This window comes from Giraffa tippelskirchi, chromosome 7 (assembly GCF_054371585.1).
Source record: "Giraffa tippelskirchi isolate mGirTip1 chromosome 7, T2T-mGirTip1v1.2.pri, whole genome shotgun sequence".
Classification (NCBI taxonomy): Eukaryota; Metazoa; Chordata; class Mammalia; order Artiodactyla; family Giraffidae; genus Giraffa; species Giraffa tippelskirchi.
In genome coordinates, this window is record NC_137281.1 from 138,268,419 (window position 1) to 138,295,216 (window position 26,798).

Sequence of the window (26,798 nt, forward strand, 5' to 3'; positions counted from 1 at the left end):
TACCTGACCTGGGCACTGTCCAGTCAGCAGGATCTGGACCCCCAGTTCAACCCACTGCATGCTTCGCTATATTTACCATCTCTGGTTTTACTTGGCGTCAGTTTCACCATGCAACAAACCACACGGTGACACGCCTGGGTGGGCCCCAAATATGGCATCAATGTGACCATTGATTCCTCTCACCGCCGGGCTGAAGGAGAAGACTGAGGCCCAGTGTCTTGCCAAGGCCAGGCCTCTTTCCCAGGGAGCTGTTGACCCAAGATTTCTTCAGTTATCCCGTAAAGCCCACAGTCTTGTCTGGCTTGCTGGGAAGGTGAACATCCTATTCTTGCATTTCTAATTAAAGAGCATTCTTTCTCAGCTTCTAGGGATCCTCCTCTGGGATTCCCCTTCAAGTTCTGGTTAGAGTGTAGCTGACCTCACTGTGTGAACACTGCCCTGAAATATTGTGATCCCAGAACCGACTTTGTAGATGACTGAGTTTGGAGATGAGCTGAATTATTCAGGAATCTTCTCTGCTCACCCACAGAGGAAACTGAGGAAGCCACTGGGAACCACAGGAAGGAAACAAAGACCAGGGGGAAAGCTGGGTTTATCTTACTCAGCCTTCCCTTTGCCAGGGCTCTGTTGAAGCCTGTGATTAAAATCCTGGCCCTGCCCACCCGCCCAGCATAGGGGAGTCCCTGGGCAGCTGTGGATTTATGAGTATTTCTTTTTTTTTATGAGTCTTTCTTGCATTACCTTTATTAAACTTCGGATTCCTCAGGTAAACAGCAAATGGAGGAAGAAAGCTGCCTGCCTGGAAGATGCTGTGGTTAAACATTGAGTAGTAAAGCCATCCACTGATTTCAAGCTTCTCTTTGTTGTCTCTTTGGCTTTCATTGGAGATTTTTGTGTTCTCAGTGGAATGCGAGGCCATGGGGATTCAGGGTGGGCTGTGTGTGTGGTCCAGGGAGGGCATGCAGGTCCAGGGAGGGCATGCAGGTCCAGGGAGGGAGAGGTTGGCAGGTCCTGGCTTCTCTTTATTAGAACTCCAGGGCCATTTGAAGCACAGCATGAGGAACCGTTGGCAGACAAACCTGCCCTTACGTCGTTCAGGGCTCCTCTGTCACAGGATCTCAAGGTGTGCCTACAGATAACAGGTCAAAGGGGACAGACCGACATCGCTAAGCTGTGAGTGGGGTGTGAAGCTGACTTTCTTCAGCAACATCAGCTTTGCGGGATAAGGGCTGGAGGATCTTATCCTGGATCTGAAGCTGCTTGTCAAGGATAGTGATTCATGGAAATAGAAAGACCCCCCACAGCTGTGAAGGTATATGGCAAGAAGTATTCTTCCCTTATAATACTTATAAGGAAATTTGATGATTATTTACTTTAAAAAATAAAATGTTTCCATATTACTTTTAGAATATCGTCCCTGATATTTACCTGTATTTGGATATGGTTTCCTGCCTGGGAGCCAGCATGGTCAAATAATAACCACCATACTAGTTATATGATGATGCATGTGAGTCTAATCCATTGAGGGTGGTAGAGAGCCTCGAATCCTAACCACTAGACCACCAGGGAGCTTGGAGTGTAATCCACTGGGTATTTCACTATTACCGTGTGGGAGACTGAAAATGAGAAACAACAGCAATGAAAACATACAACCAGATGGGCAAAGGCTGAAACAGCACGTGGGATTCTGTTTCTTATACCAGTTCTGACTGATGGAGGCTGCATGTAGGAGGGACTCAGGACTGTGTCTGAGCTCCACGGGTGATGTCTGCTCTTGGAGTGGTGGAGGGCTCACCTGGGTGTATTTGACAAGCTCAAACTATAGGATGGGCTTTCATAACCAGCTCCATTTCCACTTTCCCTACTCCCTTCTCTAAATCTCTCGTAGGAAGAGATTGTTGGCTTGGATTAAGCAGGGAGAATCAGAAACATTTTAATGGCCATGATGGTCAACTTGGGAGTTCAACCTCAGTATGTTCTCACTAAACACTATTTCTTGGGAGTCACTGAGTTTTCTGTGTCCCATGAGAGTGACCATGAGCATTCCAACCATCCATCTTACATCCATGTGGCACAAGTGTCCATTTGTGTCCCACCAGCTCAGGAGAAAGGATTTCCATGCATTTTCCCCCTTCTTAGATATTGTTGCTCAGTCCTTAAGTTGGGTCTGACTCTTTGCAACCCCATGGACTGCAGCACACCAGGCCTCCCTTCCTTCACTGTGTCCTGGAGTATGCCCAAGTTCATGTCCACTGAGTCCGTGATGCTATCTAATCATCTCATCCTCTGCTGCCCTCTTCTCCTTTTGCCTTCAATCTTTCCCAGCACCAGCGTCTTTTCCAATGAGGATCTTTTCCCCTTCTGCATGTTGGCAATTATTGACAGGTACCTCCCAGGCCACTGAGTAAGTCCATGGTATTTCGCCCACCCCACCTCCCGCCCACATATTGTGGGTAAGAGGCATTACTTTTGTTGTGGCTAAAGCTTGGAAACAGGTGTATATCCTGTCAAATTCCAAAAAAATCCCCTATGTCAGTCTAATCCTGAAGAAATTTCAGTAGTGACACTGGTGACAGTTGTATACCAAGCTTGAAAAAGACATTTTTGTTTTTTATTTACATCACACACAGAAATCATATGTCCATATTTTAGCTCCAGACTTTCTTTGCTAAATGGCCAGAGAGAGAAGTAAAAGGACAGGGCATGATAGATGGCTTCAAATACTCCAGAAACTCCAAATCCCTCACTGGATGAAAAGCAAAGTAAGGATCCTTGACAGGTTAAAATCAAGCATTCGAGGTTTTTCCACTGTTGTGAATGAGTTTCCAGTTTAATAACTCTCTCAGAACTCCCCCTGCTCCTCTATACTGTGATCCTGTCAACTATTCAGCTTATTTCTGGTGTGTGTCATGAGTTTTAAATCTGACAGTGGCTTTTAATTAAATCCTTGTTTATCATTCAGTTAATGGGCTAAGACTAACGATGAAAGGAAAAAAGGAGGTTTTCCATGATATTCTCGCCCATCATGTGATACTTGAGAAAAATAATAAAGTGATTTACTCAAGGATGAGTTTGTGTAAATGCCATTTCCCCTATTTGTTCTTCTATATGATTTCTGGAATGGTGTGGGATAGCCAGTCACTCTGCTTGAGTACATCCAGAAATGACTATAAATCTGTCCGAGAGAGTTTAGAGACATCCAACTTCTCCCTTTAGCCAAGAGCCGCTGCAAAGTCTGGGCATGCGGCCATCTGCAGTGTGATCCTTGAAACTTGAGAAGACAAGTCTTCAGGGTCACCTTTCTTGCTTTTCTTCCTTCCAAGTGTTTACCCTGGGAACTTTGAGCACAGTCTTGTGAAAAGCACACCAGCTGTCCTGATTTACCTGGCCTCATTTCCCGTGTGTCTGCTTCCTCCACTCCACCCCCTCGAATTTCTAAATACTGAATAGGATTTTGAAAGTTGGGAGTCCTGCCGTGAAACGATGTGACAGGTTGCTCAATCACTTTGTCTCTCATTTCTTCCACTTATAAAGCAGAGATAATCATACTAGTCTTTGAACTGTCAAAACAAGATTGTGAGAATTATGGAAGTGAAGCTTTAAAATGAAAATATAAGAAGAAGCCATGAGCCTCTGACTATCTGGACATACTTGGACACACTTCCTCCTAAGCTGTGGGCAGGAAGGTGCCACGTGGTGCCACAAGGTGCAGCAGGAAGGTGGATATAAAATGGATGGTTGAGATGCTCATGGTCATTACCATGGCACATATAGAAGACTTTGACTCCCAGGTACTAGTATGTAGTGAGTGCATACTATAAGTTGAGCTCTCCAGTTGACCCTTATGGCTGCTAAAATGTTTCTGATATCCCTTGCTTAATCCAAGCCAACAGCCTCAAATTTCCTCACTGATCTTATAGGAAGGAGGTTAGAGATAACATTCAATGCATCCTAAATGTAGGCCATTTGCCTACTTTCTGAGGATTCTGAATTCCCACAATGAGAAGTCCTAAGTGAGTGTGTCCGTGAATAGGATTCAAAGATTCTATGTACTTAGATAGAAAAAAAAAAAAAAAATACATCTTTGTTTTCTTTAAACCTTTAACTAAAGTTATTTTCTTCGATTATAAATGTGAGCAATAAAAGCTCAATAGAGTAAGCAGTACCCTGTCTCTTCGTTACTCTCAGAGATCAAAGATATTTTCACATGATAACTACTGTTGTTGCACATAGTTTAAAATATTATTTATACCCATCTCTGCTTTGAAATTGTGAAAGTTGCTAGACTGGCTACCAGAATAGATTGAGTTAATAAAGAAGTGCATGTATAACGCTGTATCACACATTTGATTCAAAATGTTTTTCTATTTCAATAAAATTGGTTTCCTTTGAAACTCCATGTATTTGATTTTATGTATTTAAAAGCATTATTCTGTGAAGGAGTTATTAGTATTCTGTGAAGGTTAGGACCGCCTGCCCAGAGTTGGGGTCACGCTTCCTCGGGCCTGAAGCATAGCCTTGAGCAGGGGAAGAACCTGGGCCTCCCGGTCACAAGGGCTGCTGCCAGGCCCTGAGTTCACCCCTGACTAGTTGTCAGGTCACTTAACTTCTCTGAGCTTCCATTTTTCCCCTGTAAAAAGGAAGCAATAATAATTTCCCATATGTTTCATGAGGCGAGCAAATGAAATAATAAATGTCAGGGTGTTTTGCAAACTGTAAAGTGCAAAGCAAATGTTGCATATTAATATTCAGTGGTGCCAGACACTTCTTTCACTTAGCATCAAACCAGTGATGAGGGGAAATGAAAGAAAACAATCAGGGGGCCAGATGTTTTGTGTGCAAGAAACCAGAGGAGAAAAGCACATTTGTGGCTTGAATTATGGAACATTCATGCATATGGTTAAGAATATGAGGGAATTAGATAGATCTGGGTAAAACTTCCTGCTCTGCCACTTACTAGCTGAGTGTCTGGCAAATTATTCAAGTGCTCCAGTCCTCATTCTGCTTATCTGAAAAATAGAGATAGTAGCTATCTCATAGTGTTGTTGGTAAAGATTGAATGATGCTCATTCCTGTGCTAGCCTGTAGTGCTCAAGTCTACGTTTGCATTACTCTTCCAGACCAGATGTCTCTTAGCAATACAAGATGGACCAATGAGAGAAACAGAGAGGGACACAAGAATTGTCTGCAGAATTTCTTCATGAGTTGAGCTTTCCTCCAGAAGCTTTATTTTTCAACAACGCATTTTCGATGAGAGTTTCACCAAGGATATTTGATGAGCTGGGCCTTTCTCCTGGTAAGCAATAGTGTCACTGGTAACCTTACAACACCTTAATCCTCACTGCTGTTGTGGACTTATAAAATATTCACAACCTAAAAGTTGAGAGTTATGTTTTATTTGGAGGGAAATTTTAGGACTTCAGATCTGGGAGACAGAACCTCAAGTAACCCTGAGAGAACTGCTCTGAAGAGGTGAGGGGAGGAACCAGGTTATATAGAGGTTTTGCAATGAAGGGCAGGTAGCCAGAACATTCAAAAGACTATTGTTTATTAAAGAAAAGTAAATACCCCAAGTTAATGTGTTTAGCGCTTTTCTATGTATGGGAAGATGCAAGAGTTGGAGCTCACTGAAATCATTTCTTTGATATGTACCTCACCTATTTGGGGCCAGTTTCCTGTGTTTTCACATTCTGAGCTTCTTCAGGGTTCACGGTAGGGAGTGGTTGCAGTCTGATGGCTGCTTGAAGGCAGGCATTTTTTCCTTCCTGAGTTCCCTCGGGGCTCATCAGCTCACGGTTCATGGTGGCTGCAACTGCTGACGATTGTGACATCCTTGTTTACTGATATGCAAGAAATATTCCATTTCTCACTGTCCAGTAGGGTAGCCACTAGCCACATGTGGTGATTTAATTTTAAATTAATTAAAATTAAGCAAAATTTTAAAATGCTGTCCCTTAATTGCACTAGTCACATTTTAAGTGTTCAGTAGTCATATGTGGCTAGTGGCTACCAAGGAATTATAGAGCATGGCCATCATTGTGCAAATTCTACTGGGCATGCTGTGACTGGCACAGTAGATACTGCTGTGAGGGGCACAGTAGAAACTGGGTAGGGTAATGTAGGTAAAACAGGCCAGCAAGCTGCCTGGCATGTACCCTCCCAACTCCCTACTCCTACCCCATGTGAATTGTAGCAGAGATGGGGGTGGAAGGTGCCCACTAAAGACCTGTTTGTGTTAATACACAATATTTATTTTTCTCTTTCTGACTAACTTCACTCCATATAGTAGTCTCTAGTCTCTTAATCCACCTTACTAGAACTGAGTCAAATGCATTCCTTTTTATGGCTGAATAATATTCTTTTGTGTATATGTACCACAGCTTCTTTATTCATTCATCTGTCAATGGACATTTAAATTGCTTCAGTGTCCTAGTTACTGTAAATACTGCTGCGATGAACATTGGGGCACATCTGTCTTTTTCAATTATGGTTTCTTCAGGGTATATGCCCAATAGTGGGATGGTAGTTTTATTCCTGATTTTTTAAGGAATCACCATACTGTTCTCCATCGTGGCTGTATTAATTTGTATTCCCACCAACAGTCCAAGATGATTCCCTTTTCTCCACACCCTCTCCAGGATTTATTGTTTGTAGATATTTTGATGATGGCCATTCTGACTGGTGTGAGGTGATACTTCATTGTAGCTTTGATTTGTACTTCTCTAATAATGAGCAATGTTGAGCATCTTTTCATGTATTTATTAGCCATCTATACACATACATATGAAACCTAGAAAGATGGTACTGATGAGCCTAACTGCAGGGCGGCGATGGAGACACAGATGTAGAGAACAGACTTGTGGACATGCTGGGAAAGGAGAGGGTGGGATGAACTGAGAGACTAGTATTGAAATATATATATTACCATGTGTAAAATTAGATAGCAGTAGAAATTTGCTGTATGATGCAAGCAGAGAGCTCAAATCTGGTGCTCTGTGACAACCTAGCGGGATAGGGTGGAGTGGGAGGTGGGAGGGAGGTTCAAGAGCGAGGGGACATGTGTATATCTATGGCTGATTCATGTTGATATATGAATGGCAGAAACCAACACAATATTGTAAAGCAAGTATCCTCTAATTAAAAATAAATAATTTTTTTCACAAGGCTTGTTTGCATAGAGAGTGAGCATATAGTGCCACTGGACCATGTGCAAATCCTCATGGGATGGTCTGTGGAAGAGAAAGGGGCATTCTTTCTGTCCACCCCTCTTCTACTTTCCTCACCCCCTTTCTTTCCAAGGACTCTGACAATTCTTCTGGCAGGGAACTGAGGCTCCATCCTGTGTTACCTTGCCTACACTGGAATTTATCTAATTAGAATTTAAATTGGGAAAGGACTGTAGGAAAAGTAGTGATTCCAGTGTGAGCTTTCTCTTTGTGTGATCACAGTGGAGGAGAGCAGTGTACCCACCTCCTTTGATATGGTAATATCTCTAGTCTTATTTGCAAAAGCTCATTCACCAGTAGAATGGGAACCAGAAAACCAGCAGCCTTGATTTGATGAATTTCTCAGCAAAGTTAAGCATTCATTTTCTCCTTCATAACACGGGAATGTCACTTCCCACCACTCATCACCTTTCAAGTATACTAGGAGCATCATAAAGAAATGGTTTATAAAATCACTCTTACTGATTAGAAGCTTAAAATCTCTTTTCAAGATTCCTTTCACCTGCCTTCTTTTTTCTCAGCATAGTCTTGGAAGGAGTAGCCTTCTCTTTCATTATCTTGTCTGTTTTCCAAAACCAATGAACTAATTTCTATCTACTGAGAAGGTATCTTTCTGGATTCACAATATTGTTCCAATGGAGGAGGAAACTGTGACCTATGAAAATCTGTCACTGTCACCTCATAAATATGAAGTTATATTAGTTAAGTTAATGCTAACTACTGTAAAAGTGTTAGTTGCTTAGTCATGTCGAACTCTTTGCAACCCCATGGACTGTAGCCCACCAGGCTTCTCTGCATGGAATTCTCCAGGCAAGAATACAGGAGTGGGTTGCCATTCCCTTCTCTAGGGTATTTTCCCAAACCAGGGATCAAACCCAGGTCTTCTGCATCGCAGGCAGGTTCTTTACCATCTAAGCCACCAGGGGAAGCTAAAAAGACCTCCAAATATCAGTGGTTTGATGCAATGAAAGTTTTTTCTCACTCAGATTTTATAAGAGGCTTCACATGGTGAGTTTTGCAGACCCAGAAGCACCTACTTTAGCATTTCTATCTGCTAGAACTTCTAAAATTAGCTGGCAGGTTGGAAAGTGACAGGCTAGAGGTAGCATATAGCACTTCTCTTTGCCTAGTGTATCAGCTACAGGCATGTGAAGACTTTGGGGCATGCATGATGATGTCTGTCTTTGTTTTTTTTGTGTGCGTGTTGTTGTTTTTTTGTTGTGTTAAAAGTCACATAATATGAAATATACTGTGCTGTGTGCTTAGTCTCTCAGTTGTGTCCGACTCTTTGTGACTCCACGGACTGTAACCCACCAGGCTCCTCTGTCCATGGGGATTCTTCAGGCAAGAGTACTAGAGTGGGTTGCCATGCCCTCCTCCAGGAGATCTTCCCAACCCAGGGATCAAATCCAGATCTCCCACATTGCAGATGGATTCTTTACCGTCTGAGCCACTAGGGAAGCCCAGGAATACCGGAGTGGGTAGCCTATCCCTTCTCCAGGGAATCTTCCCAATCCAAGAATTAAACTGGGATCTTCTGCATTGCAGGTGGATTCTTTACCAGCTGAGCTACCAGGGAAGCCCATGAAACATACTATTTTAACCATATTTAACTGTACAGTGCAGGGGCACTAAATAGATTCACACTGTTGTGCAACTCTCAGCATCATCCATCTCTGGAGTTTTTTTCCTTCTTAAACTGAAACTCTGTTCCCATTAAACACTAAGTCCCCACTCCACCCTCTAACCCCAGCCCCTGACATCTACTGATGCACCTTCTGACTCTACGAATTTGACTGTTCTAGGTATCGACTCAGTCTGTCTTTGACCAATGATTTACCTCTTTTGCCGGCAGCACGGAAGTGGGGGCTTGCGATGCCAGGGCCAACTCAGTGTCTGTTTCTTATTTAGAGCTGAACGTCAAGTCTTAGTTGAGCAGAGTTAATCAGATTTGACTGTAGATGCAGCTCCCACATCCACAAGGGGATTCTGGCTAAAGAGAGTTTCAAGGAAGCCTCCATCCTTGGTCGAGCATGAAGATCGGGGCCCAGATTTCCATTTCTCTACTGACAGGCTAATCCTGAGGATGTGTGAGTTTGGAGAGACACCTGTCCCCAGTGAGCAACGATAACTCCCCCAAAAACTGCTGAGTGATGTCTTTGCCACCCACCCTAGAAGTACCTTTTGTGTGAGTGAGAGAGTAGTTGATCTCGGGTGCCCTCAGCCTGCAGTGGCTTGGAGCAGGATTTCAGTTCCTGGCCAGAGATTAGAGAGGGCTGAATTCTAGTCACTAGACCACCAGGGATCAGTGACTAGTGATAAGGCCCTGGCCCATCAGCTGTACACAGAGACAGAAAGTAGTGAAACAAGTCAAGTGTTTATTGGGAGGAAGAAGAGTACATGTGGATAGGCATACGGGTGGTCTCAGAGAAAAAGCTGTGCCCTCGTGGTAGTTTGAATCCGTTATATAGGGCCTTTCTGCTGAGTTTCCTTTGGACGATCATCTTGCTTTGCCTGATTCTGCACCCAGGTTTGGTTTATCTCAGGGTCCTCCCATGTGTGTGAGAACATCTCTTAGCCAAGATGAATTCCAGTGAAGAGGCCTATGGGTAGGTTGGCATCACTATGAGGCGCCGCTCCCTCCCTTCTTCATCTTCAAGGAGCCCTTCCGCGCATGTGTAGTCAGGAAGGTCTCCTTGACTTCCAGAATGAGGAATATGTGGCCTTTTATCTCTTACCTGGGCAGGGCCCAGCTCTCCTCTTGCTTGGGGTCTCTGTCCACACGGGGCAAACTCTGGCTGTTCACCCCTGTTCGCCCTGGGGCCCATCTGGCTCCTGCCTCATGGTGACCTCGGGTAACTCTCAGCTCTTAGAGGCAGGTCCTCAGAGACGTCGTCCTCACAGAGTCCCAGCAGCAGATGGTTCCCATCAGATCCTCTTTCCTTCCCTAGAGCGCGCCAGCCATCTCTTTCCACTCAAGCTGGTGTCAGCTCAGGCAAGGCAAACTAATTTCAACCCGAGGGCAAGTAAAAACATAATTAAGAAGGTAAATCTGTTTCCCGAAAAGCATACAGTACTCTGTTCACTGTGCATTTCTTTTGGAAGCGTCTGGAAAGACAAAAGACATGCATTTGTCAGTACAGAGACAGCTGCTCATTTGTTTGTGGAGTTTGCAATTAGATACCCAGCTTCTGCTGCCCTGTGCGGTCTGTTTTGGAGGGCAGGAGAGAAAAGAATTTTAACGCAAAGTGTAGTTGAGCAGAGGGAAGTAAAACCCTGTACAGGCAGCAAATTCTCGTTGAATAGAAATGTTTGGTGCACCTAGGATCTAAACTGTCTCCTGGGTGGTGCTGCTTTTTGCTTAATGTAATCTCGGCACCTTCACATTCCACCGGAGAAGCCAACAGATCAAGATGGATGAGCTTCACCAGTTGCTTAAATATTTAAAGCCATAAGCAGGCTCCTGCTCCTTCCTGGAGGCTGTGGTTTGACTCCTCGCTGGGCTGCAGCTGGGTGCACTGTTGTATAAGCCTCCAGTCCCATTGTTTCAGCAGGTGACAGCCAGTGAAACGACAAGCGTTGGTCACCAGAGCCCAGGGGACTGGCCCACCACCTCCCTCTCATGAAGGGCAGGAAGCTCTTTAGTATGCCCTACTTAGCTTGCAATTTGGAGGAGAAGGTCGCTCTGTTCCCAAGAAGCCATTCAGTCATAATAGATATGGTGGGAATGATAGCCCAGAGGCTGTGGGTTAGGAAAACACATTTATTGGAAGTGGCCCGAGACTGCAATAATTAAGTGACACAAATGAATGCAAGTAAATGAAATCTCACCTCAGTGTGTGCGCTCCACCACCCTCCTGTCCTCTCTGTGCAGCAGCCGGGGCTGGAGAAAGCAGGATCAGGAGAGGAGAACTTCTGGAAGGTCCTCCTCCCCCCACCCCCCCACCCCCCCAGCAAATTCTGCTAGAAACTTTATTCTGAAGGGGCAGAGGACAGCAAAGACCTGGACCTGCCATGTCATGTGCCCAGATTCGGCTGGCAGCTTTGGGTGTAACTTTGGACTGGCCTTTCTCTACTTCAGTTTCAAGGTTTGCTGGCTCCAGATTCCTTATCCTAGTCATTTTGAAGAGCATAAAGTGATTCTTTAAAAAAAAAAAAAAAAGCATTTAAACAAAAGTAAAAAGCGCAAAGATGATTGCAATGATACACTTACCCAGTTTTATCATCCATTCATTCTCTTAGCAAAAATTTATCGGATGCTACCACATGTCAGGTGCTGAGACTATAGCTGTAAATGATCATAATAATGAACCTGATGACAACATCAGCAACAGTAATAATAGCCGACTCTTGAGTTTACTATTTTCCAGGCACTGTTGTAAGTGTGTCAGTATGTTAATCCACTCATCCTTGCAGGAACGCAGTAATACACAAGGCAGCCCAAGGCCCAGGCCCTGCCCAGAAAGAGGAGATGAGGAAAGACCTCTGCTGGGGCAGATCTGGGGGTTGAGGGCTCATGGAGGGCGGGGCCATTCCTGGAAGGCACTGGAAATGCTGATGGCTGAGCCCATCAGCAGCCACTGAGGCAGGAGGAGGGAGTGGCCTGGAGCAGAGAAGAGACACTGGGAGGGAACTGCAAGATCAGTAGTTCTAGCTGGAGTCCGAGGTCGTGGTGAGCTATGTTGGAGGTGGAGGAGAGAGTAGAAGAGACATCCTAAAGGAGGACACCAGGGGTGTCCCCCAGAGACCTGAAGGCAGAGTGGGACTGGCCAGGCAGGGGGTGGGGGGCACGGCTCAGGTCCTGGAAAGCCCATGGGGAGGGTGGGAACAAGGCCATCACCGCTAGAGGCATTTTCAGGGGGTGGCATCTCATTCTCAGGGCACAGTCAGATTTCCCTTTGAGGAAGAGCATGTTGGCTGCAGTGTGGGGTGTAAATCAAAGAGGGCAGGGGGATAGCAAGGGGGTAGCAGGGAAATGCTAGGAGACTGGGTGAGCCATGGCAGCGAGTGATGAGGGCTGCGGCAGGAGTTCAGAAGGACATGGTTTTGAGATAAGCAGGAAGTAGGGTGGGGTAGAGGGTGCGATCCAGGGTGATTCTGGGAACCCCACATCTGTGCACAGCAGGACAGCGGCGGGGCTGCGGGGGGAGGTCGGCGAGGTCTCCTTCTGTCACCACTCGTGTTTGCACTGAACCCCCTCTTCCTCCGTTCCCCTGGGGTCACCGAGGAAGGTTTCTCCACTAAATGGGGAACGATGCTGTGTCCTGCTCAGTCCTTCCCCTGTTGTCCGCTCCTCTCTGTCTGCACCCCACTGCCCACCTACACAGCATCCTCAGGGCCCTGTGTACACCATTGGTTTAAGTGTTCATGTAAGCCTATATCCACAGTGGGGATCACTTTTTAAACATTTTTAAGTTTATTGTATTTATTTTTGGCTGCACTGGGTCTTCACTGATATGCACGGGCTTTCTCTAGTTGCAGTGCAAGGGCTTCTCATTGCAGTGACTTCTCTTGTTGCAGACCACAGGCTGTAGAGCACAGGCTCAGTAGTTGTGGCGCACGCACGGTATGTGGTATCTTCCTGGACCAGGGATCGAACTCATGTCCCCTGCGTTGGCAGGTGGATTCTTATCCCTTGGACCACCAGGGAAGTCCTGGGGATCACTTTTGAATGCCAACTGCCTGTCAGGGCCCAGCAGCTCCCCAGAGGACTTCCTCAGGAACCCAGTGGCCTGGCTCAGCCTCTGACCCTGATGTATTTGCTCCCAGATCCTTCCTGACATCAGCTCTGTCAGTCTGCAGACTTTTCTTTCTCCTGTAAGAGATTCTTAATTTGTCAGACTCCCTCAGGATCCATGGATGGGCTTCAGGGGGTCCAGGGTCACTCTGGAATTCTGTGTAGAGTTTGATTGCATGTGAGGTTTTTCCTGGGAAGAGCACACAGACCCGTTAGGTTCACTGAAGGGTTCACGATCCCCTGAAAGCTTAAGAATGGTTGGTCTGGGCTTTGACGTCAAGGTTAAAATTCTTCTGGCCGATTTTCACTCTCATTATCACCATGATGTCCCAGAGCTGAAGTCCTTGGATCTGTTCACCTGATCTCTTCACAGTATTGCCAAGAATTAAAAATAAGCATTTGCCTGTTAACTCTTATTCCCATCTTGCCCTGAAAAGCCTCGTTACTCTGCCGAGATAATTAAAATCCTAACCTCGCGTATTTACATTCTGTGGTAGGAAAAAGTCACCACCAGAAGTCCTTCATCCCACAGGTCCCCATCACTTTTGAAGAGAGATAAACTTGCTATATACTTGCCTTATTCTAAGTCTCCTGATTTGACAACCCTGTATAATGGTAGCAGCTGATGTTGTTGGTACTTATGTGTCAGGCACTGAGGTAAACCCCTTACTGGTATTCTCTCATTTAAAACTGTGAGATGGACATTAGGGTTATCTCAGCTTTAACATGAGGAAACTGAGGCAGAGAGTAGCTAGCCAGTAGGAAGCAGTTGACCCAGGAGTCACTCAGGTGGTAGAACTTTAGAGGCTTTGTCTCACCCTCCCACTGAGTCCTGCCTTCCCTTCATCTGTTCCCTTGTGATTGCCACCTCCCCCTTCCCCAACCAGGAGGTCACTACCCCAGTTTGCTTCCTAGCATGGAATCGGTACCATCTGGAGGCAGATCCTAACTCTTTCTCACCGAAGTCCCTTTTGGAAGCAGCAGAATTCCAGTGTTCCAAATTCCAACATTAGATATTCATTCCTTAGGACTGATTTTTCTCCCATTTTACTTGAGCCTCTTAAAAAATAATATGAATAGGCCTAGGGATATGAATTAGGGAGTCGCACGAACTACAGTGATAGCCCTGGAAGATCTGAGGGCAGAGGATGTTCAAAGAGGGAAGGGAGTACATAAAAGGACACTCCTTGAAACTGTTTCCAAGGACCAGTCCTGCATAGGACCCCTACCCTGTCACCATGTTGGAAAGGGTTTTGTGGACTAATTCATCCCCAGGTCTCCAATATCAGACTCTCCCAGTGTCCTGGCTGGTACTTCCACAGCTGGGAGAGTCTGTAGGCGGATGTCCAGCACGGCACAAAACTCTTGAGGGTTCCCTTGCATTTCCCCTTTGTGAGGTTGGGGAGTGGTGATCTGTAACCTCTGGGAAGTTGGCCAATGGCCTGATATTACCTGATATTAGAGAACTGACCTGGGTGTCTGGGAAAGAGGGTCTCATAGTTATACAACAGGGGCAGCATTATGCCCAGGGGCTGGGATACAAGTGGTCAGCTAATGGCTTGAGAAGAGCCCCAAAGAGCCCTCCCTTCAGTCCCAGTGTTGGACATCAGGTTTTCTGTTTTCCTGTGGAGGCCGCTGGAGTATTACCTGGGAGAGGCTCTGTTATGAGTTGAGCTGTGTCCTGTCAAAATTCATATGTGAAGTCCTACCCCAGTGCCTCTGAGTGGCTGTATTTGGAGCCAGACTTTTAAACAGGTGGCTAAGCTAAAATGAGACTCTTAGGGTGGGCCCTAATCCAATCCGACTGGCGTCGTCCTTATAAAAAGAGGGATTTGGACACACAGAAAGTCAGCAGGTGTGCATGCACAGAGGGCTCACGTGTAGAGAGGTGGCAAGAAGGCAGATGTCTTCAAGTCAAGGAGAGAGGAAGCCAGCCCTGCTGACACCTTGACTTTGGACTTCCAGCCATCAAAACTGAAAAAATAAATGTCTGTGAAAAAAAAAACTGAAAAAATCTAGCCTGTGGTATCTTGCTTCGGTGTCCCAAGCAAACCCATACAATCTCTGTGACATTTAGAACAAAAATCTCCAAAATGTTATTACCTAGATGATCCTTTAAGATGAAGAGAATATTATAATGTGTCTGTTGATTTCCATCTGATTCTATGCTCGTTTCAATTTCTTTTGTATATTATAAAATTTATATAACAAATGAAGCATTTATAAACAAATGCTTATCACATATAACATATTGGGGATGTGTGCTTAAATATTTTTATAGATAGGATGAAAAATATTGGAGCCCATTGAGCCAACATGGCAGCTATCCGTGTATCTCTAAATCCTAAAGACGAATAAGAATAATTTCTCTTCTCATAATTACAAGTGCCCCAAAGAGTTTATCATTTGTTCCCTACTCATTCCCCAGCTTACTAAAGATGTTTCAGGAGCTACTCATTGCCTACATCAGGGAGATTTATGTCGTCATTACTATAATTGTTATCTATGAGTACTTGTGAATCATGGTTCATAGAAATGTATTCTACTGAAGGGACTGGAGGCAGCGGAAAATCAATCCATTTAAAAACTGTGCTTTTCTTAAACCTCTCAACTCTGTTTCTCCCCATTTTTCCTTTCTGCTCTTGAAGAAGAGACTCAGCATTTTAGGATTCTGAAGTTGCTAAAATCTCAAAGCACTAATATTATTAGGGAAAAGTGCTTGGCAGATTTCTGAAGTTCTCTTTTCTCGTCGCACCCAGTTGCATTCAGCCTCAGTTCTGGTCTCAGAGCAGACTTCACAGAGCCTGGCCAAACTGAGGGAGGTGCGTCTCATCAGCTTCTACTTCCAACCCTTGAAACTCTGTGCATGACTCCTTGAAAACCTGTCAATAGGGACTTCCCTGCTGGTGCAGTGGCTAAGACTCGGTGCTCCCATCACAAGGGGTCCAGGTTTGGTCCCTGGTCAGGGAACTAGATCCCACATGCCTCAACTAAAGAACTGGAGTGCCACAACTAAAGAAAGATCATGGGTGCTGTAGAAAAGATACGGTGAAGCCAAATAAAAAATGAATAAATATTAAAACAAACCTGTCAGTAAACTGCTTTAGTGTACATGTCCCCAAATTTCAAAAACACTGATTGTGTGTCTGAGACTCTGAAATTCATAAAGAAATCCATCCAGGCCTCTTGCTCCTCTAGGGGAAGAGGCAGGGACGGCCCACCTCAGGCCTGACTGCATCTTGGCCAAGTTTGCTCTTTGCTCTGTGATTGGGCAGGAACCATTCATCTTCATTTAAAATGAGGAAGATGCCCAACCTAATTCCAAAGTGGGTCACTTTGGCCTGGCTTTGCTAGGCTCAGGCTCACAACTGTCTTGTGATGAGACAGGACATGGAAAGCTCCTGGGAGTGACTTCTCCTGGTGGACCCAGTGGGTAGAAGGCTGTCCACAGTGACCCTGTACCGAATTGAGCAAGCTGAATATTTGAAGTCAGTGCTACGGTGGTGACATTAAAAATGTCTCTTTGGCTGAGTGGTAATCTCCTTTCATTGTTTAAATGTGCCTACAGGACCCAGGAAGGTCACAAATCTCCATGAAGGGAAAACGGCTCTCAGAATTCTTATCTGGCAGATATATCGCTCTCCTGACTGCTGTGAGGAGGCCAGGCAGCCTGTACATTACCCCTGCATCAGCCCTGGGGAGTCACCGTGACCCGTGTCCTAAATAGGTGCCCCTCTGACAGGAGCATTGGCCGAACTGGCCTCCCAGGACAAGGCCCTTTGAGACCTGTCAGGCCATCTCTAGTTTGGTGTCTCGATGGTGTCATTTTAAGACCACGTCGGTCTCATCTGGAGCCATATATAAGGTCTTAGAGTTTTGCTCAGACCTTACCTGGTCAGGTTCGATTCTCAGCTTTCTGGAATAAAGGAATGTAGCATTACGGTGGAAAAAGGAAGGGTTCTACAGGCAGGAAGATCTGGCGTGGGACGCTGACTCTTTGTGGATGTGAGATCTTGGGAGAGAAATTGAACTTCTCTTGCTCTCAGTGATTTCATCTCTAAAATAGGGATAATAAAATCTAGTCTATAGGTGTTACTGTGTGTGTGTGTGTAAGTGTGCACTGTCCTGACCGACTCTTTGTGACCCCCACGAACTGCAGACCACCAGGCCCCTCTGTGCTGGAATTTTCCAGGCAAGAATACTGGAGTGGGTTGCCACTTCCTACTCCAGGAGATCTTCCCGACCCAGGGATCAAACTCTCGTCTCTCGAGTCTGCTGCATTGGAATGTAGGTTCTTGACCACTGCACCACCTGGGAAGCCCCAGGTGTCACTGTTGCTGCTGCTGCTGTTAAGTTGCTTCAGTCGTGTCTGACTCTGTGCAACCCCATAAACGGCAGCGCACCAGGCTCCGCCGTCCCTGGGATTCTCCAGGCAAGAACACTGGAGTGGGTTGCCATGTCCTTCTCCAATGCATGAAAGTGAAAAGTGAAAATGAAGTCGCTCAGTCGTGTCTGACTCTTCGCGACCCCATGGACTGCAGCCTACCAGGCTCCTCCATCCATGGGATTTTCCAGACAAGAGTACTGGAGTGGGGTGCCATCGCCTTCTCCGAGGTGTCACTGTGGTGAGGGCTAAATGCAATGATGTCTGCAGAGCACACAATGGACACGCAATCGTGTGAGCTTCCTCCCTTTCCTTCTTGGACAGCAGAGGGTTGGTGCATTTGGTCACTGTATTGTCTCTATTTGCAGTCATCGTTCATACCTGTGTTCCCTTTGTGTCCAGCTCAACATGATTAAGACTGATTTTAATTTTTTTCTCTCAATAATATTAATTTGTTTTTTATTCAGTCATTCAGCACATATGCATTTTCCTGGTACTATGCAGGTGCTGGGACACAAGGTTGAGCAAGTTAGATACTGTGCCTGCCCTCAGAGAGCTTCTGGCTCATGGCCAAGATAGACAAAGACCCACTGGCCTGTCTTAGCAGGTGGTCAAGGGGCCTCCCCCAGGAAGTGATGTTTGAGTGAGACCTGAAGGAAAAGCACTCAAATGGCCACATTTCCTCCTTCCGCTGCCTCATGGTCAAGGATGGACATTCACAAGCTGGCTGAAAAGAGGACACAGAGCTGATCAGGCAGAGAACACACCCACAGCCCTGGCTTTGTTTATTCTGTTCTCTAATCAACAGAACTGGCCAGACTTGTCCTCAGTCTCAAGTTAAGAATCTGGGACTCAACAAAGCACAGACTTCGGTGATCTGATGACACATAAGTTTGGCATTGATATTTTGCATGCTGTTTGACTCAGAAATCCCACTTGTGGAAATTTATACTGAAGAACTAATAACGTATTTGAGTACAAAGACGTTATTTGCCAAATTATCTTAGCATAAAGTCTACACATTGCCAGACATCACAGATAATCAAAGAAATCAGTGCTTTTATGATTCTGTGAGTATTTTCTCCAAGACTCCCGGATCTGACAGTTATGGATAGATTTTTCAGAACTGCTTTGCTCACATGTAACTACCACCCATTTCTACCTCCATTATGAGTGACCCAAGAATACCTGGGCCTTAACATTTCCAGGGTATCACATGCCATATAAACACACACACACACACACACAAATGTATTGCATTTTTGGTTCATCAGTCATAGAGGTACCTAGTAGGAACTGGGTGAATTGGATTTGCTCTGCATAACAAAGTCTAGCTTGACAAATTTAAAGCAATCCATCCTTCCTCCTCTTCTTCCTTAAAGTCTGACTGGCCGTCTCAGACATAAAATGGGATCGGCTTTTGAGGGATTAGAGACAGTCCCATGACACAGGTGCTAGTACCCCACACGTGCAGCAGACAACCGCGCAGAAGACCTAATCTCCCCTTCCTGCAGACAACACAAGACTTTGGATTTTTCTTAAATATTGTTATGTAAATAAAATACAAACAACTGAAATTGTTGAGAGTAGAAGTTGAGCAGAAAGTCTGGAGTAGGTAAGTGAAGAATCGTGCACCCCAAGAAAGAGGGGAGATGGAAAAATATGCTCTGACACAGAAGGCAAGACCAAACTGGGACTGGGACAAGGGAGGTCCATTTCAGGCCGTTTTTGTTGCTTGACTTCAACTGATGACCTTTGATAGCTTTCTTGGCCCCTTGCTCACTTTTCCATTGCCTTTGGGAAATTGTCCTGGCCTGACCAGATCCACTGAATAGGAACCCACCCCAACCCAACCTAGTGCAACACTAGGATTGGGCAAGCACGTTACTTTCCGTGACTGAGATCTCTCTTCTCTTTAGACTTACCAAGTGGCTCAGAGTTGATGGAACCAGAAACAAACACCAAGAGTCTCAAAGATTACTTGTCTTTAGATCAGTCTCTGCCTTGGGAGAATGAGATGACTTACCTGTAAAATAGGGGTAATGATAACTATTTCATAGAGATGTTGTTAACATTAGTAATTAATGCATAGACAAACTTGGCCTATACTCAAGGAAGGAAAGATAATGTCCCAAGCTCATGGGATCTTGTTAGAAAATTGAGATTCTATTTCATTTACGTTCCTTTAAAAGAATAAGAAGGTACAATCTGTTTCAAAGGATTAGTCTAGTCACATCACTTTCCTTCTAAATAACATTTCTGCTTCTGATTGTATTTTGGATCCACTGCTAATGTGCATGAGTTTCCAATTTCCCTCCAGCCACTCTGTAGAAGTGCAATATTGGTTCTTTGTCTTAGGGATATTTCATTTCCTCAATCATGTTAAATCAAACAAACCTCCCATACCAGCAAACAGAAAGGAGCAGCTTTGGGCCTCTGAACCAATTTGCACTGGCAAAACTGATCAGGCCTTCCTCCAGTGTCTTAATTAGGAGTCTTAATCCTTTTTATTTAAAACCAGAAGAAATACAGGACATGGTAGGAAACTGAGCCTATTTATTTAATGCAGACAAAGAGGGTTTAGAAAGTTCACTTAATATACAGTGTCAACAGAAATATATGTCCCTTTCTTTCTAATAATTCTTCCAGGATAAAGTATGGCTCATGCTCAGATTGAAACTGTCAGCTTTCATGTTCTTTTTCATTTAAAGAGACAGTAATTCCCAATCCACTCTATGTTTCCAGAGACTTTTTACTGGTTTGCTTTAATTTCTCCTGTGACATAAGGAGAAACTCAAAAGATATTCAATATGGTTCACATTGAATTTTTTAAAATGTGATGAATGGGTGGTGGTGGATGAAGGTTGGATGTGAGAAAATGAAGACAGAGCAAGCATGATGATGAATCATCTCTGTGGACTCAGAATAGGTCTTCCTGCACAGATACTAGAATGCCTCTGGGATTTGGAATAAGGCAGGTTCTTCTTGAACCCCATTCAAGGTGGTTCAGTTCTTGAGAAAACAAGCAGATGATGTCAAGGTACACTGATGTAGCCCTTCTAAAGGGCTGGTGAAGTGTATGTTCAGCAAGGGGCTCAGATCAGCATGATGGGATGTCCCCCACTGGCATGATCAAGTTAGGTCCCTGGGCAGCTTGCTTTTTTACAGAACCACAAGCACGTGAGCATTTGTTAAAACTAGGTGTGGATATTGATAACTGAGGTGAACCTCAGACGCTTTCAAAATGATTAGAAAGAGATTCCATGACTGAATGGGCCCAGAGCCCTGATCAACTTTCAGTCCATTTTCTCCTACAGAGAAAAGACTGGATCCTCAGAAACCTCAGCTTCCTAAGAGGTGCATCCATTATTTCAGATGCTTCTCAGCGCTGAACCCAATCATGACATCAGTGATTCATGGTATCACTTTTAGGATGCTCCAGAAGAGTCTTAATGCCTTTGGTCTAATGTAGTGTCTTGTAACACTTAATAATCAGTGTAATGGTGAGAGCTACCTAGGCTTAGGTTCACACAGGGACCACTGGTTTTATGTTCCCCGAAAAGATTATCTTTTTAGACCTAATTGTTCATGATTTGGAATAGAGCCAAATTTAGTCTATATGGACTTAAAAGAATTAATTTGATCACTTTCAAGAACATGGAGTAAACCTAAAGTAAAGACATTTAAAAAAAAATGGCAAAAACCCAAAAAGTAACCTCAGGTATTTAAAATACTCTTAATGCGTCAAATAATTAACTGACTGCAGCATTTCATTGTCATAGCTTTCATTTCATTTATTTTTACAGTATGCCTGTGAAACTGACAAGTCATATTTCTACTTTACAGAAAAACAAAACAAAATGAAAACAACTAAGAAAGCAAGCTAAGTAAACTGTCTAGAGAAATACAGAAATACAGGATGGGAGTTTAGTCTCTCAACTAGTAGACTCCAAAAGGATTTGGAAGGAATAAAACAGCTGTTTGAATGTGACTGTTTGCACTTTTAAAAGACAGGTGATATTGAAAATAATTAACCCTCTGAATTACCTTAAACATCGACCCCTTCAGTTTTGTTTCCTTTAGGAAAAGATCTGCTTGAGCACTATCCACATCCCATCCAAATGATCAGTAATTCTGAAATTAGTGAAATCTAATAAAATTTTATTATTTACCATCCCTTAACGCATAACCTGGAGAAGGCAATGGCACCCCACTCCAGTACTCTTGTCTGGAAAATCCCATGGACGGAGGAGCCTGGTAGGCTGCAGTCCATGGGGTCACGAAGAGTCTGACATGACTGAGCGACTTCACTTTCACTTTTCACTTTCATGCCTTGGAGAAGGACATGGCAACCCACTCCAGTGTTCTTGCCTGGAGAATCCCAGGGACGGGGGAGCCTGGTGAGCTGCTGTCTATGGGGTCGCACAGAGTCAGACACAACTGAAGCGACTTAGCAGCAGCAGCAGCACATAACCATTATCTTCAATCTAAAGCCTGGTACTACATGATTATTCTATAAAGTTGGAGTTATTTATTTATTTTTGGTCTCCCAAATGTACTGCTTGGCTTTGTATCAGGTAGGTTAACAAGGAAGTAAGAGGACCCATCTGATTCCTAAAGACATGGAGAGGCCTGAGGGGTTCAGATGCGGGCAAGTCTATCCCCCTGTTTTCCCAAAGATGCTATTGATTAATCTGCTGCAGACCACAAACATGGGATGAGAAAGCCACATAAGCGTACGAAACAATTACAGATCAGCACACCCAGCCGGCTGTCAGCAGAGAAAACTGCAAGCACCACTGAATAATTATGGCTTGAGCTATTGATTGGGACCACAAAAGGGTTTCATCCAAATGCTTTTAATTTGCCAAACAGAGGGAAGTGTGCTGCAGAGAGGTTGCTTCCAATAACAGCATTTCTTCCTCTGCTAATTAAGAGGAGAGTGTAACAAGGTGAAGGGGATTGTTTTAAAATCTTGCCAGGTAAAATCTATGGCCATTTGAGAGGTGGTAAATGAGACATGAAGGGCTTGTCTTAAGAGATGGCCTAAAACAATTGGTCTGGGATGAGCTTGGGTCCCATGGGAGACCTCGTCTGGTCAAGCACCCTTGATTTTCACTGGCCTGAGGGTTCTTCTGAGAGATGATGAGTTTAAGCCTGAAATAATGGCCAAGCAGGGCCGAGGTCCCCTCTGTGGGCTCGTGCACATCTGCTCCCCTCCCGTGACCTCAGAATCTCTCTTTATCTAACATTTGGGCCCCACCCTTGATGAGGAAAGACAATAGTACCTAACTGGAACTGAGGAGGGATTTTTTTTTTTCTAAACATTATTATTAACTGAAGTCCATAGTTTATTCAGATTTCCTTAGTTTTTACCCAATGTCCTTTTTCTCTTCTAGGATTTATCCAGGATACCATGTTACCTTTTGGAGAAGGAAATGGCAACCCACTCCAGTACTCTTGCCTGGAGAATGCCATGGACAGAGGAGCCTGGGAGGCTACAGTCCACAGGATCTTAAAGAGTCGGACACGACTGAAGCGATTTAGCACATAGCACTATGTTACCTTTAGTTGTCATGTCCCTGAGGCTCCTCCTGGCTGGGGCAGTTTCTCAGACTTTCTGGTTTTTGATGACTTTGATGGTTTTGAGGAATAGTGGTCAGATATGTCATAGGATACTCCTTTACTGGAATTTGATGTTTTTCTCACAATTAGACAAAAAGCACAGGATAAAGTTAGCCTAATTAAGGTAAGGAGGCATAATTAGCCATAACAGGAAATTTGCTGATAGGCCAATGGCTAGGACTCCGTGCTCTCACTGAAGAGGACCTGGGTTCGATCCCTGATCAGGGAACTAGGATTCTGTAGGCTGTACAACATGGCCAAAAAGAAAAGGACAACTAATCATAACAAACATATGCAATAATTCCCCCTTCCCAAACATAATACACACAGATACATACTTTGTGTCTTCCAAAGTGCCTTGCTCCAGTCTTCAACATAGAGATAATCTGATATTTGAATGAATGAACAGAGTGATGGATAAATTTTTTTCTCCACTGCCATTGTCTCTACTACCCTCATGTAACTCTATGTTAATATAATTTTAAACCTTTCATAGACTTTCAACCTCTTCTTATTATGACACAAGAAAATGCATAATATGTGTCTTCACTCTTGTTTTAAGTACTTCTCGACCCCACAGGCTTAAATTGGCCACAACTGTTGTAAGACCACAGTACTAGTGGGATCTCAAGAAAAAATTCTTCGCAGAGGTTACGATACTCTAGCCCCTAAAATAAGTCCATCTGTTTGTATCCTTCAACAAAGTTCTTGATCTTCAAAAACTGTCAAATATTCTACAAGATGAAGTGTCCATTATAAAAGGGGCTAAAAATTGAATAAATTGGAAAGGAAAAGGCTATGGATGAGCTAATTACAATCTTCTAGGATTGTAGAAGAGTTGAAAGAGTCATACAAGCTTGAGTTCTAGTCCTGGCTTTGCCACAAACTAGCTGTGTGACCATGGGAAAGTTACCTGACCTCTCTGTGCCTCAGTTTTCCATCTGTAAAATGAGAAAAATAATGCTGACCTGGCAGTGCGGAGCTAGGTTTACAGGGAGATAACACATGTCATGTGCTTAGCACTGTTCCTGACACAGACTGGTTATTCAGTAAAATTTAATTCCACCTCACCTGCTATGTGATCTTACATATGATAGAAATAAAACAACTCCTATTTTTATGAGTCTTCACAGCTTAGAAAGCATCTTTTCATGATTTAGGTTGATAAACCATGGTTGTCCTAGCCCTCCAAAGCCCAGATAAAAGAAAATGAATTTTAATTCAAGTAACAGTGATTTGGGTGGGACAAAGCACATTTTTGGCCATTGAGATAATAAAACTCAGAAACAGTTATCTGGGGCACTGCGGACTCTGTCCTTGGGGGAGTTTCAAAAAGGAGTGGGCAGCTCAGGGTGCCCAGTGATGACCTCACCAACAACAAACAGCTGTCAGAATCTTGGCTGATGGGGAAAAGATGGTGGGTCAGGAGGCAAAGAAATTGCTTTTTATCCTTAGGATACTCCAAATCCGCCTTCCGCTTTTGGTGATCTTCCCAAGTTCTGCCTCTAGATCTCATCGCTTCCTGGAACGAAACATTGCCTGGTGGAGATAAATCTTTGTGCATAACCCAATGAGCCAGAAATAGCTTGTTTCCATATTGTTTAAAACACCAGCTTAATCCAGCTCTTACCTTCTCACCTGAGCTTGTGGGAGACTCAATTTCAGCCATCTGGGGGCTGCTCTCCAGGGCTGTGCCAAGGCTCTGGGGCTCATCTGGTGCCAGAGACTTACCAAGGCTTTTTGGTCCTGCTGAGACCTCCTGGCCATGTTGGGGGGTAGTCTCTTCTCTTATCACAATCACAGCACTGACACCCACACTGTAGTTTTCCCACTGGGGGAAGGGGTCTGACTCCCCTTCAAAAGACCCAACAGCTTGAGAACAGGGCCTGCATCTTCTCTGAGCTGTCTCTAGACCTGGTATGACCAGTATGTAGCAAGGGCATAAGGAGGTGTTAATGCATCAACACTTGTTTCCTTTATAGCACGAAGTACATTGGATGATTTTTTCCTTCCCCATGACTGTGAACCTACTGGGGGGAAAGGGTCGTGCTTGTACTTCTGTTTCCTCAATGCCTATAACCTGCAACAAACATTTTTTGATAAGTGCGGGATGGCGCTTCTTTGATTGTGCACTGTTCTGGATGGCTCTGTCTTTGTACCTGTGCAGTCCATGGGCAGGTCATGATCATAGACACTGTCGTGTCTGTTTTCTCCTACAAAAAGCCTCCAAGTTTTACCTGGGCACATGACTACCCCTGATAAAAACAAGCTTTTCCAGCCTTTTTTTTTTTGACAGAGCACATGAGTAAGTTCTGGACAAAGGGATACCGTTACTGTGATGTAAGCACCGTATTTTCCACTTCTTCCTCCCCCCCACACCAGCCAAGAGGGAATTCCTCTTTGGCAACGGGGAGTGAGTGCGGCGCCCTAGGAAGAGTGGATTAACAGGAGAGAGGAGGCTGGGTTCCCCATGCAGTGGGGCCTCCGAACTGGCCCCAGACCCTTGGGGACAAGAGAAATACTTCTACCTTGTTTAAACCACTGTACTTGGTGTCTCCGTGTGTGCGTGCTCGGTCACTCAGTCATGTCCAACTTTCGTGATCCCATGGACTGTGGGAACAGCCAAAATTTTACCCTAATGATACCCTCCTCTCAGTACCCTTGCTGCCTGAGCAGGACCCCTTCCCGGCCGGTCCCTTTCTGCATTTTCATCCTACCACGTGGCGCTCCCAGGGGAGGTCATGCTGAGGAGGCAGGAGGGCAGCCCTCTTCGCTGCTCCAGCCTGAGTCAGTAGCAGTTTTCAGTTTAATGAGATGACACAAACGATCGTGCCTCCCTGGGAGGAATGGGCCTGTCCTCCCTGGAGACCTATGGAAGGTCCTGGCATTTCCATCATTGCTGAGCTTGGCAGTCAAGGGGAAGACAGAAGTCTTAGAAAGGGGCAGGAATGTCATGGCATTCACTGCCCCAGAACCAAGCCCAAACTTCAGTAAAAGGGAAGAGAACAGTACCTGGGCTTGCTTCACCCTGGCAGGTGCCCCTGAAAGTGCCCTGCTGACTCTCCTGGGTTTGCCAGGACATGCTTCACAAGCAGGACACCTTTCACACCCGAAAACTGCTGTTTGCTTAGCCCTAAAGGCCTGGAAGATCCCATGGAGAAAGGAGCCTGGTGGACTACAGTCCATGGGGTTGCAAAGAGTTGGACACGCCTGAGTGTCTAGCGTGCACACACACACACACACACACACGATGCTCACCGGCTTTGTCAGGCATGCAGTGCTCCTTTGGCTCCTGGCCCTCCTGTAGCCTTTGTGGCCCTGTTGTGTTTGAGGGGCACAAACTGCAGCTGATTCTGCATTCTCCTGTGTGCCGGGCTCCTCTGGGAAGCTCGGGACCCGCCCCCTGGACCCTGCCTCTGCACTCCTGCCTATAGGCCCCCACTCTCCACCCTCTGTCCAACGAGGAATTTCTGCTCCTGAAAGCCCCGCCCGCTCCTCAGTCACCCTGAGCCAGTGTAATCCTTGGACTCTCCTTGGAGCTCTGGTTTCCTTTTCTGAACGCAGGTGATCAGGTCAGACAAAGGCATCACTATTCCAAACATTTTTTAGTTTGTATTTTTTGGTGGTGCATGTGATAAGCAGCCATTTCTCACTCATGAAGGGCGGTAGGGCTGTGGGACCTGAGTGTCTTCTTTTATCTAACACACGTGGAGTGCTCACTCTGGGTCAGGCGCTTTGCTAAACACTTCCATTTAAATTAGCTCAGCGAGTCTCTCCAGCAATTTTATGAGGCTGGTGCTATTCTGATCTCCATTGCACAAACAGA

The 26,798-nt window shown here is 44.9% G+C and overlaps 1 long non-coding RNA gene across 1 annotated transcript; it reads right to left on the bottom strand.

The window, feature by feature from the left end:
- Positions 1-9,584: 9,584 nt before the first annotated feature.
- LOC145514732 (uncharacterized) lies at positions 9,585-26,380 on the bottom strand. The gene is made up of 4 exons (XR_014060340.1): positions 26,231-26,380; positions 19,273-19,373; positions 11,058-11,368; positions 9,585-10,334 (listed from the first exon to the last, which is right to left on the bottom strand). It is a non-coding gene; the product is annotated as an uncharacterized LOC145514732 (long non-coding RNA).
- Positions 26,381-26,798: the final 418 nt, after the last annotated feature.